The sequence below is a fragment of the Lissotriton helveticus genome, chromosome 10 (assembly GCF_964261635.1).
Source record: "Lissotriton helveticus chromosome 10, aLisHel1.1, whole genome shotgun sequence".
Lineage (NCBI taxonomy): Eukaryota > Metazoa > Chordata > Amphibia > Caudata > Salamandridae > Lissotriton > Lissotriton helveticus.
Window position 1 is genome coordinate 376,607,066 of NC_136071.1, and position 18,027 is coordinate 376,625,092.

The 18,027-nt window shown below is 43.6% G+C and overlaps 1 pseudogene across 1 annotated transcript in view; it reads left to right on the forward strand.

Annotated features, from left to right (window-relative positions):
- The first annotated feature begins 2,001 nt into the window (after positions 1-2,001).
- LOC144785232 (uncharacterized) overlaps positions 2,002-18,027 on the forward strand; it is a 110,220-nt pseudogene continuing 94,194 nt past the window's right edge. The window contains exon 1 of the transcript XR_013601811.1: positions 2,002-2,235. The product of XR_013601811.1 is annotated as an uncharacterized LOC144785232 (transcript). The remainder of the gene's footprint in view (positions 2,236-18,027) is intronic.

Genomic DNA, 18,027 nt, shown 5'->3' on the forward strand with positions numbered 1-18,027 from the left:
TTCTTCGCCGTTGCCTCGTTCTTTACTCTTTTGGTCTTTTAAGCCTCGCATGGGGTGCCCCTTATGTTCCTACACGCCCTCGTAGCTTTTGGTCGCGTTTCCTTCGCGTTAGCCTTCGTCGCGCGCCGCTCGTTCGACTTGGGGGTCGGGAGCTCCGGACTTAGGAATCCTGCCTCCTTGCCATCCAAGCCACGCCCCCTCAGCCAGCCACTACTAACTATTAAAATGTATTCGGTACCTGCTAGGCTCCTAGTCAAATATTATATAATTTCTTCTATTTGAAACAGCAGCCACACAAATAATTAAGTTTATATGCATTTACATGTCTGCTGGCCTAATTATACATGCCTACTGTTTTGCCAGTAGCTGGATAATGAGTGAAGTGTTTTGTTTGCTTGACTACTGGCCAGATAGGACAAAACTTCAGGTATTTATCCAGTGGCCAGGTAAAGACTGAAGTTGCCTTGTTAATTTTACAACTGACAACTAAACAGTGCAGAGTATCTACTATTCAGTGGCGTAGCTAGACTTGCTGCCCGTGGCGGTCCCTACATTTACCTCCTCGCGACTGACACATTGAAGAGCATGGGGAGGGGTCCTGGCGATTCCTGCATTTGCTGCCCCGCGGCGGCTGCATATAAGAGCGGGGGACTGCCGACCCCCCCTTGCTACGCCACTGCTACTATTTAGCCAGCAGTCAGGTAAACAGTAAAGTTTTTATGCTTCAAGCATAGTCACCAGGTGCAGGATCTCTACTTTTTAGCCAGGGGCAGGGTAAATAGAGAAGCTGTTCTGCTATTTGCGTGGCCAACGCTCAAACAGTGCGCAATCTCTATTGTTTAAGCAATGACTGGGAAAATAGTGACGTTTCTCGCTATTTCCAGGGCCACCGGCCAAAGAGAAAATCATTTCTACAATTTAGCCAGCGGACAAGTAAATAGCAGAGAAAATTGACAATTTACCCGCAACCGGGTAAATAGCCCATATCTTTATTTTTTTCTACAATTGTGCTTGACACTGTGTTAATCTGAAACTAACAAAAAAGGCAAGGATCGGATTAGCCACTCGCCTCGGAGATGATGTCTCTCAGAAGTAAACATGGATATACCCCACCTAGTCGAAAGGTCTGCTTATTACTTCCCCGTTAAGCAATTGCGTGATCTCTGTATTGTTTCCCTAGCGCAGATGACTGCAAAAAGTGTATGACCCTGGGTGTGTGACAACGGAAAAGAAGTTACACAATAACCTTCTTTCGTCAGCTGCTCAGACGCGAGTCTCCTCCGAGAGCGGACAGGATTCCGCCCCCTGGATTCATTAGCAATTCACGACTCCCTAGTCTCGAGGGATTCGGGAATATCCGTGTCTTGCTGACTGGTCTCACTTCATCTCCTATTGATGCAACCGGACTCCCCACACGGGATTTATGAGAGCAGCAAAACTACAAGTCCCATAGACCACAGAGCTGCTGTCTAAAAAGATAACTAGTTATTATAGCTAACCGGTGACGAGGCTCCTTTGGCAGTGTTGTGCAGTGAATGACATGCGAAACTACATTATTGATATGGATAACAACATATAACCTACGGGCTCCTTTTAATAGATTGCAATACTACTCTCCATTTCGGACAGAGATGCAGACTTCATGTATATCTTCCGGAAATGGATGCCATGTTGCATTATGATTACGATATCATCGCTTTGCGAATTATATATGAACCTAATGAGTTCCATTTAAATGATTTTTTATAAAATTGTATTTGATGTGGAAATTATGATAATCTGTCTCCCTTGCGCCTACTAGGGGCATCCATTGTCTAGGAGATTTAAACATAAATGTGCTTGGTTTTTCTTAAATAAATTGATAGCAGAAGAGCATCTGTGGTTCCCATTTGCTGTGCATAATACACCCTCCTCCACCACCTCCCACTTACCCTCCCCTCTTCCAGGGCTGTCTTTCAAACAAAGAATACCCACCCTTCCCCCTCCCCTCAGCCATTAAAAGCAAAATGAATGGAGCGAAATCCGACCTCCAATTCGTCTAAAGAGGAAGAAAATGGCTGCCCCTAGATGAGACTAAACGAAATATATTTTGCGTGGATCGCGTAAAACGGCTTCCCGGAGGTCTTCACTGGAGTGCTGTTATGTGGACAAAATCCAGCTATTAAACCGCGCGCATTTCTCATCCATTTGATCCAGAAAGGAGGAAAGAAAATGTCCAAAGCAAGCTCGAAACAGGTACGGGAATAATTGTTCAAGGGATGTAATAAATAGAATATAGAATATTATATGGGATGCCTTGTAGTGTCGTGGGACAGGAAAACAACGTTTCACAACATTAGATGCCTCTGGGTGATTTATGGGGTTCGGGACTTCGGGCCTTCATTGCTTGCACATCCATTCATACGTGAGGTCTGCCTGCCCCCAAAAGGCCGGTAGGACAAGGAAGGAGTCAGTTACATTTAGCCTGGCACATAAATATCAAGTAAATGCATATACGTCACCTGATCCGCCCACTCAAATAGCCTGATACGGCTGGGGCAGACTGAGTCAGCTGCTTGGCATGCCTAATCTCTTTAACTGGCTGATAAACTGTGCGGAAGTCAATCACGCGTGGCAAGGTACAAGCAGTAGTCAGCCATGTCTTGCGACCCAAACAAAACTCAGTAGTAAAGTTAGTGACGTGCGGGCGGGTCGCTGAAAGTTCAGCAGGAACTTACGTGTCATGCTGGCCTTGGCACATGTCTGGCAGGACTCGTGCAATGTGCCAGTCAGACCACCTCTTTAAATGCCGATTAAGTCTAGCCAGAGATTTAGCTTTTGTCGCACGTGAAATGTGTTCAATCAGTGGCTGTGAAATGTAGTATGATAACGTACTTCACCATTTCTCTTCTCTCTACAAATGGGTTATTTTTATTATTAGCTCCTGAAAATAAACGTTTATGCTATGCCCAACGGGAAACCCTCAATATTGCACTCCGTGTCATTCACAGGTACACCATTTTACTTTCCAATGGTATTGTTTTTTAAAAACACCCAGAAACGTGATCGCTCAAGGTCCCCTATGCAATTATCCAGTAATGGGGTATAACGATATCCGTGCAATTGTGGGAACACTTCCAGTTCACCCTGAGAACATTCGCCACACAGTTAAGCTATAGGCATCGACTTACACTTATTTTACAGCCAGACGTAGATATATAACATTGTGTGTCCAAGATCACACAGAGTCCTTGGAGTTCCTGGACTGCCCAGCAGAGCCGCAGATAACTCCTGTTTAGGGGGTAATTGCTTGTTGTAAGATGAACATCTACGGCCGCTGTTCAAGGCAGTGCACATCACAGTGGTGTTGCAGGTGCTTCGACTACGTCACACCCATAAAACAGCTAGCCCGCGAGGGCTCTGGAAGATCAATGCCGACACAATGTTTATTTTTATTTTTCAGTGTCTATTCAGACATGTCCTGCTGCTGCTCACGTTGTTCGGGTAAAACGTCTTTTTAGGTTGATGCTTACGCGTTCTGGTTTGTAAATACTTCTTGGGGACATAATAAAAGCCTCCCTTGGAATGCATTCCACTCATTGGCCATGTGTTTTGTAACTCACATTTGTTTGCTTTCTATTTGCTGGCTTTATTTGTTTTAGGATGTCCCATGTATGTGTCCCTTATGTGGAGTATCACCCGTTTACTGTCTTCTTCCAGGAGTATTTGCCTTCTGTGAATGGGCGTTTAGATTTTGTTCCCATCTTGTCACATTTGCTGTTCATTCCCTTTAACAGTGCCCCTCGTGTCTCGAAAACCACTGTCTCTCAGAATCATTTAGTTTTATAGAACCCTCATACCAGTGTAAGGTGTCAGAACTTTACGTCACACACACATTGCACAGAGAGACAATCATATGGGCGTAAATCAGTGTATTGTATAGGAAATGTTACATCAGGCAGGCCCACAAGTTGTAGTCTAGGAGTAACATGTCATTGATACTGTAGACATTGATATAGTTTAAGGGTCCATATTCTGGAAAAGCACAAATTCTGAATTTAAAACGTAACACCATTCTTAGGGGTTCTCTTTAATAATAAGAATAGTTTTCTACCCAAACGAGCCCTTTGGGGAAGATTAGTATAGTGAAAGACTGGACTAAAAATCATATAGCTTTAACTGTATACCTTGCAGTTTGCATGTAGCTCTTTGATGACAGTTAATAGCTCAATGTTCTAAATTAGGATTTTGACTTATAAACTACAAGTAAAAAAAGAGCTCTTTTATAGAAGCAGTAACCCACTGCCTTATTTACATTATATGCACTTTGTGATCTGCATGGTACACGGTCTTAGCAGCAGGCACATTAACCCTCTGAGCTACCTTTCCATGAGTCAAAACGTCCACTAGACAAACCACCTTTCTCTATCCAGGAAGACGAATAATCACCAGAGGTATCTTGGACTTGTAATTGATGCCTGAAAATTGCTGGAGGCCAGGAATGCTGCAGCAGGTGCTTTTAAGATGTTAATATCCTTTCAAAAATGACCCACCCCACCCAATGTCTGCTCTCGGTGCCATTCGCACCGCCCTAGAGCCGGCCCTATGTGCATTCAAAGAAAGAGGCCAAATGTCGGGCTCTGTCTTCAGAGGGAGCTTGGTGTATATTTTTCTTTCTCTAACTTTAAAGTGAGAGGAGTTATCTGACAGTTCGATGGTGTGTTAAAGGAAAGGCCTTTACTAGCACAGCACAAAATTGAAATGTCTGTAAATGAACTGCTAATATTTCAGAATTAGAAAAGCACAAATGAAGCAATTTTTTATAATTCTGAAGTGTGGTAAAACATTTTAATAGGATCACAACAAATCAATGCACTAGGTGATGCCATTTCCACACTTTTTTGTTTGTGTGCTATGTTAGTAAAACTGTATGTCTGTGCAAATGTAATGGCCATTTCAAATAAAAATGTGTTGTCTGTAATGGCATACCATACATACTCTACCTCTTGAAGTTTACATTCCTATCCCTCTGGTCTGGTCAGACCATCACATGCTCAGATGAGCCAGGCTTAGAGGCCCACCTGCTAATAAAGGCAACTTATCTTGTACGGTAAGAGCCGTTCATAAAGTCCAATCTAAAGCCCTCTGCTGTAGGCTGGAAGAGGGAAAGCCCTCTCTCTCCAGCAAGGTCGATGAGGATGTTAGTCTTATTGATAGTTGAATCAAGTCTTCCATTCGAGCCTTAGCTCTAGAAAGACGGAAACAGCGGCATCGGATTGAGACATCTTACCCATGGTATAATCACTCTCTCAAAATAACAAAACTAGAATGTAAACGTAAAGAGACAATGGAGGGTGATCTACTGCCCTAAAGGAAAAGCAAAGTATAAAGCACCCCTAGGAAAATATCATATAGAAATTAAATTAGCAAAGCAATTCTATTTTGAAGCTAAAATCTTTACTGCTGGAAATTATTACAAGGAAATTTTTTAAATTGTTAAATTTTCCACTTCTCCTGAAGCATGTGCAAATCATAAACTACCTTCTCAGGAATGGTGTGAAGAACTTGCCCTTTTCTTCAATGAGAAAATAGCTACTATCCAGGCTAGAGTCCCCCCACCTGGAGATGAGAGCGACGCCTTGCGTTATAGCGCGGATAAGGTAGCCCCCAGGGAGAATGTGGAAGTGTACAGCCCAGAGCTGGCTCAGTTAGTCTCCTCTACTAAAGATAAAGTAATTTCTCTTGAGTCGTTTTCTACGATCCCCATGGAAGACTCCCTTTTAGCATTGTGGAGCCTCACATCAGGCTCTCCCTCAGATCCAGGTCCCACCTTTATCCTATCCTGTGGGGAGGAGGCTTCTAACCCACTGGTGAATCAGCTGTTAACACCTCGCTCTCTTCAGCTAATATGCCCAAAAAATGGAAGCAGGTGAAAATTGCTCCTCTTCTTAATAAAACTCAGGCTGACCCCACGGATCTGGCTAATTGCAGACGATCTCTCTCCTTCCAGCTTTCTCAAAAATTTTGGACGACATGTAAATCAACAGCTATCCTTTCACTTAGAAATCAATAACTTGCTACATGCTAGTCAATCAGGGTTTCTCCCCAACTGCAGCACTAAGACAGCATTGTTGGAGGTAGTCGATTTCATCAGACTTAGCCTGGATGTAGGTGATAGGGCGCTGCTGGTTTTGTTAGATCTATTGGCTGCATTCAATACGATCTCTAACCATATCCTACTGGCCCATCTAAGTTTGGTAGGAATTAGAGGACAGGCCCAGAATTGGTTTGCATCCTTTCTGGAGGAAAGAGGACAAGAGGTGGGGTGTGCACCTTTCTCTGCCAACTCTCGTGAAGTGAGGGTAGGAGTGCCCAAGGACTTGACATTGAGCCCCACACTATCTAATGTATATCTTACTCCCTTGGCTACCTTGGCACAACTACTGGGGCCAAAATTGTGTCATATGCTGATGGCACCCAACTGCTATTCTTTTGGAAGAATAAGGAGGCATTCCCAGGTGATAACATCCGTAATTGCCTGAGTGCAGGGTTTAGGTGGCTCTCTTTAAATCAACTCAAATGCAATGCTGGGAAGAACTAGCTCCTCTTCTTCGGTCAGGAAGCAAAGGTATCTTGGCAGTCTTTCCGGCTATCTGATGCCCCCCGCCACTTACCCAAAATTCATCGATGAAACACTTGGGCATTAAATTTGAAGGACAACTGCTGTTTTGCTCACAAGTCAACTCGGTGTTGGGTACTTGTTTTGCCCTGTTACGTAAATTGTGAAAGTTTCTGTATCTTTTGTCCTTTGCGGCTAGACAACAAATGATCCAATCCCTGATCACATCACAGTTGGACTATGGGAATGGACTCTACACAGGCCTACCCGATTACTTGATGGATAGGCTGCAGCTGGTCCAGAATGCAGCAGCACGAACAATATTCGGGTTATCCCGTAATTCCCATGCAACACAACTTCTTCATGGTCATCACTAGCTCCTGGTGAGGAAAAGGTTCATCTTTAAGATATTGCTTTTTACCCAGAAAGCTTTATACGGATCTGGCCTGGGCTATCTATGAGCTATAATTAAGTTCTATACCCCCCCAGAGAAACCTTTGATCTGCAAACCTTTGCTTTGCCAAGGTTCCGTGGGTTAGGAAGGCAAGCTCCTGGGCAGATCTCTCTCTCTCTCTCTCCAAGGCTCATCTCTGTGGAATAAACTTCCACTGTCAATTAGATGCAGTTCAAGACTTGTCTCTTTTCTAGTCCCTAAGTCCATCCCTCTTATTCCCTCGGTTGACCCTTCTCTTGTATTAGTGCCAGGACACTCCTTGGAGAAACCATTGCACTCTAGAAATAATCTACATAAGCATACTCCACTCTACGCCACTCAACTCCACTCTGACACTCAACAACAATCTACACCACCCCACTCTATGGCACTATATGCCACTCTATGCCCCTCTACTTCTTTCTACTCCACTCTGCGCTCTACACCACTTTACTCCACTCTCCTCCACTACAATCTGTGCCACTCCACACTACAACACACTACTCTATGACACTCCACTCTACTCCCCTCAATGCCACTTAACTCTACGACACTCAACGCCACTTCACGCCACCCTACTTCATTCTACGACACTCCAACTACTCTACGACACTCTATATCACTCAATGCCACTCACTCCACTTCACTCCACGACTCTTGATGCTTTGCCACTCCACTCTACATCACTCTGTATCACTTAACTGTAGGCCACTCCACTACGCTCTATGCCTCTCCACTGTACGACTCTACTCAATGAAACTCCACTCTGACAGTACAGTCTATGACACTCCACTCTACACCCCTCCACTCTGACACTCCACACCATTCTACCACACTCCACGCCACTTAATGTCACCGTACATTGATTTATCCACTCTACTCCCCTAAACCCTATGCCTCTCCACTCTACCCTCCTTCGCTCTGTGTGCCTCCAATCTACTACCCTCAACTCTACCACACTTTACTCAACTCCACTCTGCCCCACTCTATGACATTTTACTCCACTCCAAGACAATTTACTCCACCCAAATCATTTTACTCTATGGCCTTCCAGTTTATCACCCTCTGCTCTACAACACTCTACTCTACAACACTCCACCCTATGACACTTCACAATATTCTACCACACTCTACGCCCCTCCACTCTACATCCCTTCACTCTACCCCAATCCATTCCACTACAGTCTATGCTCTTCCACTATATGACAGTTTACACCACACTTCTCTATGCCTTTCCACTCTATGACCAGACACTCTGTGTCCCTCCTCTCTGCGTTCACCCACTTTGCTCCCTTCCACTGTACAACACTCTACTCTATAACACTATAACACTCTACACTATGGCCCTCCACTCTATGACCCTTTCTTCTATGCCACTCTACTCTCCTACACTATATGCCACTCTACTATACACCACTCCACAATGCTTTACTGTGCTCTACAACACTCCACTCTACGGCACTCTTATGACACTCCACACCTCTACACTCTACCCCCTTCCACTCTATGCACTGGCACTCTACGCCACCCCTCCATTCTACACGCCCCTCCAATTTACAATCCTCTGCAACACTCTATGCCACAATACTCAATGCCACTCAACAACACTCCACTCTACTTTACTCTGCAAGATTGTACTCCACTCTGCAACATTCCACTCCACTCTATGACACTCTACTCTACACCACTCCAGTTTACAATACTCTACTCAACTCTATGCCACTCCAGTCTATAACATTCTGATTCACTCTGTGCCACAAGACTCTACTCCCTTCTAGTCTACCCCCCTCCAGTCTAAGCCCCTCACTCTATACCCCTCTACACCCCTCCACTCTATCCCCCTCCACTCTATGCCCCTCCGCTCTATGCCCCTCCGCTCTATGCCCCTCCGCTCTATGCCCCCTCCGCTCTATGCCCCCTCCGCTCTATGCCCCCTCCGCTCTATGCCCCCTCCGCTCTAGGCCCCTCCGCTCCAGGCCCCTCCGCTCTAGGCCCCTCTGCTCTAGGCCCCTCCGCTCTAGGCCCCTCCGCTCTAGGCCCCTCCACTCTACGCCCCTCCACTCTATGCCCTTCCACTCTGCATCGCTTTATGCCACCCTTCTCTACGCCACTCTGCACTACTCTACAACACTCTTCGCCACTCAACTCGACTCCAATCCACTCCATGAGACTCCATGACCATACACTCTACAACCCTGCACTTTACAACCCTCCACCCTACTCTACCACACTCCACTCTTACATTCCATGTCACTCTACACCACTCCACTCTGCTCAACTCTACAACACTCTACTCCACTCTACAACACTCTATACCACTCCACTCTGACACTACTCCACTCTAGGCCTTTCCACTCTACGACACTCTAGTCCACTCTACACCCCACCACTCTACACCCATTCACTCTATGACATTCTACTGCACTCTATGCAACTCCCTTTTCACCACTTTATGACACTCCTCTCTGACACACAACTCCACTCTACTGCACTGCTCCACTCTACGCCACTCCACTCTCTGTCATTCTATGCCACCCCACTCACCAACACTTCTCTCTATACCATTCTACTCCACTCTGTGTCCCACCACTCTACTCTACTCGAATCTGCTCCACTCTACACCTCTCTGCTATACTCTGCACTGCTCTACTCTACTACACAACACTCTACTATACTCTACTACTCTCTACTCTATTCTGCGACACTCCACTCTACTCACAACCCTCTACTCCATGACACTCCACTCTACGACACTCCACGACTCTTTACATCATTGCACTCTACAAAACTCTACTCTCTGACACTCTACTTCCCTCAACACCACTATAGTCTATGCCACTAACTTTTAGCTATGCTGTACAACTGCAACACTGGTGTACAACATGGCTAAGACACATTGGCAAAACCAACAGCTCTTGCATGGGCAAGACCGATTGACTTTGCTCATGTTTGTTAGTATGTTTGTTTGTTTTTTCTAAGGAGTGTTAATGACCATTAGCAGTGAGTTGCTTGTATTTTCATTTGGAAAGTTGTCTCTTCACTCCAACCGTCTGGGCTGTTTGAAACCTTAATCACTTACAAGAAACAAAGGCTGAAAGTCGGGAAATACATTGCATTTTCCATTTCAGTTATCTACCAAGTGGCACTGTGAAATATATGACATGACTGAAATCCTTAGTATTTCAGCATGTTGTCACTATGGACTCCAAAACCTAGCCAGCAAAGTGCTGTAGGCTGAAATGCTAGAACCAGCCAACGGTGAGATGTATGACATGGAGCGACTTCTCAGCTATGTTTTTAAACTGGACAAAGTTGTGTAATCCATCAAAAAAATTACTGGTTTTCACTGATAAAACCAAAAGCAAACTTTTTTTTATTGAGAGGTACGCCCAGGTCTCAGGGTACAAACTCAACAAGGACAAATCAGAATGCAAGCCCCTAAACATCCACACAACAAGTACAGTACTTGGAACGTCAGGCCTAGCGTGGCAAAATAAACCTATTAAGTATCTAGGCATTCTCTTCGAGAGGAACTTGAGCACGACACTAGAACAAAATGAACGGGTTATAATCCAGAAAATCAAGGCTAAGGTAGACGGATGGTCGCCCAAGTTCACAACATGGTGGGGGAGGGTGGAAACAATAAAAATGATGCTTACACCAATGGTCAACTATATGCTAGCCATGCTACCCCTAACCAACACAGATGACTTCCACAAAAAGATAGACAAGATACTGAACGATTTCTTATGGAGAGGGAAGAGAGCCAGAATAAGCCTGCAAAAACTCAGATTATCAAAGGAACAGGGGGGGCTAAACATAACAAATTTCAAACGATTCCACGAGGCGTGCCTAGCTAGACAGGGACTGCACTGGCTAGACCCAAGACTAGACTACACACCAGCATGGCTAACACTAGAACAGGGGTTGCTAAAGGGTATGAAACCCATCACCCTCCTCACGGCCACCAAACACCCGGCAATCAAAGACAACCCGGTACTCAGAAACACAAAACGAGCTCTGCTAAAAATTGACAAACTTCTCAACACGAGCATCAAAGGAGGGCCTTTTGAATCAATCTGGCACAACCCATCCTTAAAATACAGGGGTAAGGTCCTAGACATGCACGACTGGTATAGCCAAGGGATATCCACAGCCTGGGATCTTAAGAACAAGGGTGCTGATGTAACATTCGACACCCTGAAAGGAGAGTACAACCTAAACAGCGTAGAACTATACAACTTCCTGAAGATAAAAGTCGCAATAAGGAAGGCGAACCTCAACACCCAGACACCCTCGATAATACAGCTGGCCAACAGCCTGAACACGCTAGGACACCAGGTGGCACACCTCTACAAGATCCTAGGCCCCAAACACACCAAACTCAATGACAAGGTCCTAAACTTCTGGGGAGAGGCAGCAGGTCAAGCACTCAGTCAGGAAGCTAAGGCAGAGTTATGGAGGTCCACTAGTAGGAAAAAAGTGACGGCCACGCTGAATCAGACAAAATTCTGGCTGATACACAAGGCATACTGGACACCAGCCCGATTAGCCACTGTAGGCATTCGAGACAGCGACGTGTGCTGGAACTGTGATAAAGAAAGGGGAGACTTAGAACACCTCCTTCTAAAATGCCCCAAAATCAAGGACTTCTGGGGGAAGATCAGAACACTCATCCACGAGATCACAGGCATAGACATACAAACGAACCTCACAAGTCTGGCCCTAGGTTTCACGTCCCAGGCAATCACAAAGACAGAGGACCGGGACCTCATAGATCTCCTGTTGACAGCCGCAGTCAAAGTAGTCCTAACTAACTGGAAGGACACATCAAAGGCGGCTCCACAGGCATGGCTTAACTGGGTCACGTTCCTTAGAGGGGCGGACAACATAACAGCAAAACACACACCGAAGACGCACAAGCAGTCGACCATGTGGGGATCTTTAGACCACTACCTGTCATCACACAAGCCACCGTAGGCGTGAACGAGATACATCTGAGGTCACGGGCTGAAATAGGCTAGTGCTAACAGAGCAATGTGTACATCTCCTACTTAACCTATAACCTATATCTCTCTCCACTGTCCCCCCGGGGCGGCGCGGGGCACAAGATGCTTGGTCACAAACGCCAAGGACGCAATATGCAATGGACGCAATATGGACTATGAGACTATGAGACTATGAGACTACGAACTGGCGAATGATCTCAGGAGTACGGACCCCCCCCCCCTTTTTTCTCTCTTTTCTTGCCTTATTCTCTCCTTTCTTCTTTCCGCTCATGTATAAGCCTCTTCCCTGTATGTAAAATTATATTTTTCTATATACAATAAAGAATTTCGGAAATTAAAAAAAAAAAAAAAAAAAAAAAAAAAAACCAAAAGCAAACTCTGCGAGGATTCATACTTTAATTTACATCAGGCATTAAAACCAGCATTAGCAATGTAAAGTGGTGTGTCTTTTGTATAGTGGAACATTTTATACTGATCTTCATATTACAATAAAGGCTTAGCATGGACAGCATAAGCGCAACCTTCCTACACAAAGAATAATCGAAGACCAGGTGGCAGTAGCAGAAGGAGCATAGCACGATTCTTATACAGGACAGGTACAACACTGGTAGCTAACTCACTAAAGAGGGAGTGAGATGACTTAAAGGACTGTTGCTTGCTCCCCATGAAGAGTCATAAACTTGCAAGAAGTACAGAACTCGTGGAGAAAATATCCAAATCTCTTATGGAATTATCATCCATTCATATATCCAAGCAGGATGATGAACCCTCTCCTGCGAAGTGTGATAGGCTTGAACAGTGGGTTCCACATCTAGCATTGAGAAGCATCTGAGAGTACTACTATTCATGTAGAATCTCTAATTTTTAGGTTTCCTAGTTTTGGTGAGGATATGTCCTGTATGTCATTATTTGTGTTCACCCCTTGTTAAACTGTCAGAGCTTTACTAAAATTGAGTGTGGGTGAGCTCAAAATGTTTTTACCGGTGTCCCACTTTCATACAATTGAAAATAGGATGATGGAGGAGTGGAACCGCCTCTCTTTTCCGCCTTCCTCAGGATTATGGGTCTCGGTATCTCCATCAGATATTGTGAAACAGTCCTTGGTTCATTGGGCATGTTGTGGACATGCATTCAATATATCCTTTGTTTTCTCATAAGATGGCACTATAGCACTAGAAACAACTTTTTTATAGAACAGGTACACCTTGGGCAGAAATAGTGGAAGCTTCTCTCCTTCAGAGGGCAAATGTAGGTAGGGCAAGAGCAGCTGAACCTTTCCCAATCATAGAACATATAAGCATGGAGTAGCAGGAGGGTAGTCCCTGCTTCATTACAGAACTGGTATAACATTGCAGTAACAAAGCAAGTATCCCTCTTTCACAGAAGGCAGCAAGTGCAATCTTCCATTCACTGCAGATGCTGCAGGTTAGACTAGTACAAGCTTCCATCGCTCACAGCACATGTTGTATTAAGACATGAGTGGCAGGTAAGGTACAGACACCTCTCCAGAGCATGTTCTCAATTCATTAGAGGAATGTATAGATGGAACAGTGAGTGTATATGCAAGTTCTAACACCATACTCATTTGATAGTCCACATAGACCTACCACTGTCATTCGAAGACTTGCTATTTGTATAATTCAATGATTTCCATCTATTAAGTTTATACTCAGTAGGTCATTGTCATACGTCAGTCCAGCTACAGCTTAAGTAACATAGGCACACAGGTGCCAACCTCTTTAACAAAGGTTTTGAATGCATGCACACCTGGTGCTGTGCAATCCTAGCATTAGTGCTGCATGTGTTCAAACTGGTGATGGCCGCCCCTGATGAACATACTGTTTTCCATTCCCCTTCTCAATATTCAGTTCCTCCATCCAGGCATGAGGAACACATCTTCAGATCAAAGGACTGGTTTCCAGTCCGTTAGGATACCATTTAGCTGAATAGTGGTTTGTGGGACGATTGCATATGAGACAGCTGGTAAGTTTTCAATGTGTGTGTTTCTGCAATGTTCTTTCACAACAGTTAACATGTTCATTGCTTTGTTCTTACATAACAAAGAACATGTTAACTGTTGCTGTAAGAGCTCGCCCAGAATCCTCTTGCATCACGAGTAGGCCCTGAGCTGTACCAGCACGGTAGCGCAAGCATCCACACAGAGAAGGCTCTCTCATTTGAGGTCTCTAACCCGAACTGCTCTGGCCCACTTATTAGGTTCACTGATGTCAATCTGATCCAAACCTGGTCCATGTAAAACAGAGAGGAGGCTGGCCATGAGCCCTACTCTAGGGCTACAGCACTAGTGCATGTGTTCGTGTAAAAGTTGCAATCCTGCCTTAATGCTAAACAGAACACTCAGGACATTCACAGTGAACCTGGACGGACTAGACGAACACATACATATATCTGGTAGGTGTCGGATCTCACCACATAGCCCTGGTACTTTTTTAAAAGGTGCCAGATTGGTGGGGAGGTGGAACCTCGAGTGGGAACCCCTTACCCTGGATGTTTTGGGAGTGGGCACCAACTGGTGGACTGTCCGAGGATGTATGACGTTACGACGCATACTTTTACAACGCCTACCTTTACAACGCAATTTTTACAACGCAGGATCCATTACAACGAATGTCTTTACAACGCATGTTTTTACATCGCAGGTGCCTTTACAACGCATGCCATTACAACGTAAGTATAGGTAAGTATATAATTTTTTTAAATGTAATTAATTTAAATTAATATAATTTAATTGAATTTTTTTTTTATAAATATATATATATATATATATATATATATATATATATGCCACACCAACACTTCCCCACTCGGGAGAGATCACCACGGACACTTCACATGGATTGCAGAAAGTTTATTCATGCAACTGCACAGCAACGCGTTTCGACTTAACGTCTTGATCACGCGTGATCAAGACGTTAAGTCGAAACGCGTTGCTGTGCATTGGTGTCATTGGTGTGGCATTGTGCAGGGCTTCCGGTGCCCTGACCGCGGACCGCCCTGTAGACGGCCTCTTCTTTACCGGAGTTGGGTTGCTGATATATATATATATATATTCACAGAAAAAACCATAGGTTATAGACCATATATAGTTAGGAATTAGCATTTACAAAACCTTGAAAATTCACTGAAAAAACCATAGGTTATAGACCATATATAGTTAGGAATTAGCATTTAGAAAACCTTATTTCACTCACACAAAACCATTGAAATTCCATATATAGTTAGTTGCACTAACTATATATCGCGCACCCGCAATCCACTGCTGATGATGTCACATATTACATCATTCATGACATGGTCAGTGACATCACTGATGACATCACTGATGACATCTCAAATGACATCACTGATGATATCTCTTTTGACATCAATGGTCACATCAATGATGATATCATTAATGTGACAATACAATGCATCTCCTCAACTTTAATATAACCTCTGTTACACCCAGTGTTAAATACAGAGTATAATTTTTGAAACCATTGACACACCAATACTAGTTACTACATACGCATTCACTGATTCCTACGTCTACACACACATTCACTCATTCACCCATACAATCATTCATACATACAATCACTCATCTTTACAACACTATCATATGCACTCATACACCTATACAGACACTCACACTCTGCCACTCATCCATGGAGTTACTCACACACCTAGTCAGTCCTGTAAAGAATCAATCACACTTCCATTTTCTAATCTACACAGTTAAACATAGAGTACCTTACATTTTCAAACATATACTAACACATACTTACTCTCTTATAGAATCACTGATACAAGTACACATTGATCTGCACAGAGTCACACACCTCCCAGCCAGCCATACACACACTCAGTCTCCCATACAAATACTTGTGCAACCAATCAATAACCCATATAGCTACTTATATAGCTACTGATCAACACATGCAGCAGCTTGCACAACAACAGACATACTGATGCACACTTTCAGACAGTTTAGTCACTAACCCGTGCATTTAGTAAGACGCATTTAATCACTCACTCATACAGTCAATCACGCACCTACTAAAACCTTCATTCAGACACTTATACATCCACTCATTCTTCAATATGTAAAACATATTTAAACTTTACAGAAACACATAATCACTGGATGTTGTCATCAGTGATGTCATCAGTGATGTCACTGACCATGTCATGAATGATGTAATATGTGACATCATCAGCAGTGGATTGCGGGTGCGCGATATATAGTTAGTGCAACTAACTATATATGGAATTTCAATGGTTTTGTGTGAGTGAAATAAGGTTTTCTAAATGCTAATTCCTAACTATATATGGTCTATAACCTATGGTTTTTTCAGTGAATTTTCAAGGTTTTGTAAATGCTAATTCCTAACTATATATGGTCTATAACCTATGGTTTTTTCTGTGAATTTCATTGTTTTTTTAACAGCTAATATCTGTAGCTGTAAAATGTATTCTTCTTTAAATCCAAAAATATATTTTATATGTTTATGAATAATTTTTTTTAAAAATATTTTTTTTTCTTCATTCCCGCTTCGCGAATCGGGAAGCTTCCCGTTAGCTGACCTTGATGCCGCGAAATAGACCGCGAGCCGGTAAACGTTTCTTTACCGCAAGTGCCGCGTTAGAAAACAACATCGTGACGCCTCCCGTCCGCATGACGTTCCACGTTGTCGCGTGATACGTCATATGACGTGCTACGTTAGCGAACTGGTACGCGAAGCGAGTGCCAAAGCGCAGGTTTCTGGAAGCAAACCGGGAGGCCCTGCAAAGCGCTTAACGTAAACACAGCAAGTCATGTGACTTGGTAATAACACTTTTCATTGGTTCATTTCACTTTTGGTTTCCTAATGATGTAAGACTAGGTCATATAATCTAAAATGAACACTTTTGATTGGTTGAGAACTCTTGTTTTTCCCAAATGATGAAAATCCCTCCTTCTTTCCTCACTCTGACTTTCATCATTGTGAGAGAAAGACCCTTTGTGATCACTGAGCAATGGCTTCTTTAGTAGCTTCAGCTGGTGCTTCCCCACCACCTCCACCACATCCAAGGAAGAGTGGACCACCTGCTCAAGTTGTAATTCAACAAGAAGAAGAAGAAGAGGAACAGGAGGACGAGCACGAAGAGAGGCAGTTTTTGCCTGAGCAGCCCAAGACGTCTCACCGGAAAGAAAACTTCATTTGGCAATTTTTTAAAATTCCCAAAGGTCAGAAAAAAGTAAATGCAAGATACGTAACTTGCCTTATATGTCAAGATAGACTGTCCAGAGGGACCGACAAAAAATACAGTTTCGGAAACTACACAATGCATCGCCATATGACTAGGTGGCATCCTAACAACTACAGTGCTGCACAGTTTCGGAACGACCTAGATAATCTCCCTATTATGGCCAGAAGATCTGTTGTACCGGAAGTAACGGGACCAGAGGGCAGGGAGATGGTGCCAAATATACAAATGAGATTTGGTGAAGTAAAACACACCTGCGTATTTTGCGATGGATTCATTTCCTACGGAGAAAGAAGCATCACTCTGATCAACAGAGCTATTGACTATCATATGCAAGTTTGTCCGAAACGCCCAAAATAATAAATACTTCTTTTTTTTGTTTTGTTGCTCCTGTTGAGCCCTTTACAATGAATCGTTTTCATTGCCCCCTCCAAGAAAAACCCAAAAAAATATAAAACTGTTCCGAAAAATTCAAAAACATTAAAAAAATGTTCAGAAAAATAAAAAAAAAAGTTCTTTTCAGAACTACCTCCCCGTTATTAAAAAATTGGTACAATATTTGGAACTGTGCCAACCTCTATTTCTCTTAGTTCGCTTCCTAGTTCGCTCGCTGGTACGCGAACTGGAAGCGAACCAAAAACAGTAAGTATAAGGGAAGGAAACACACACTTATGTTAAAAGAAAGACAGCTATAGGGGAGTAAACTAGAGATACTATTACCCATAATCCACTACTGA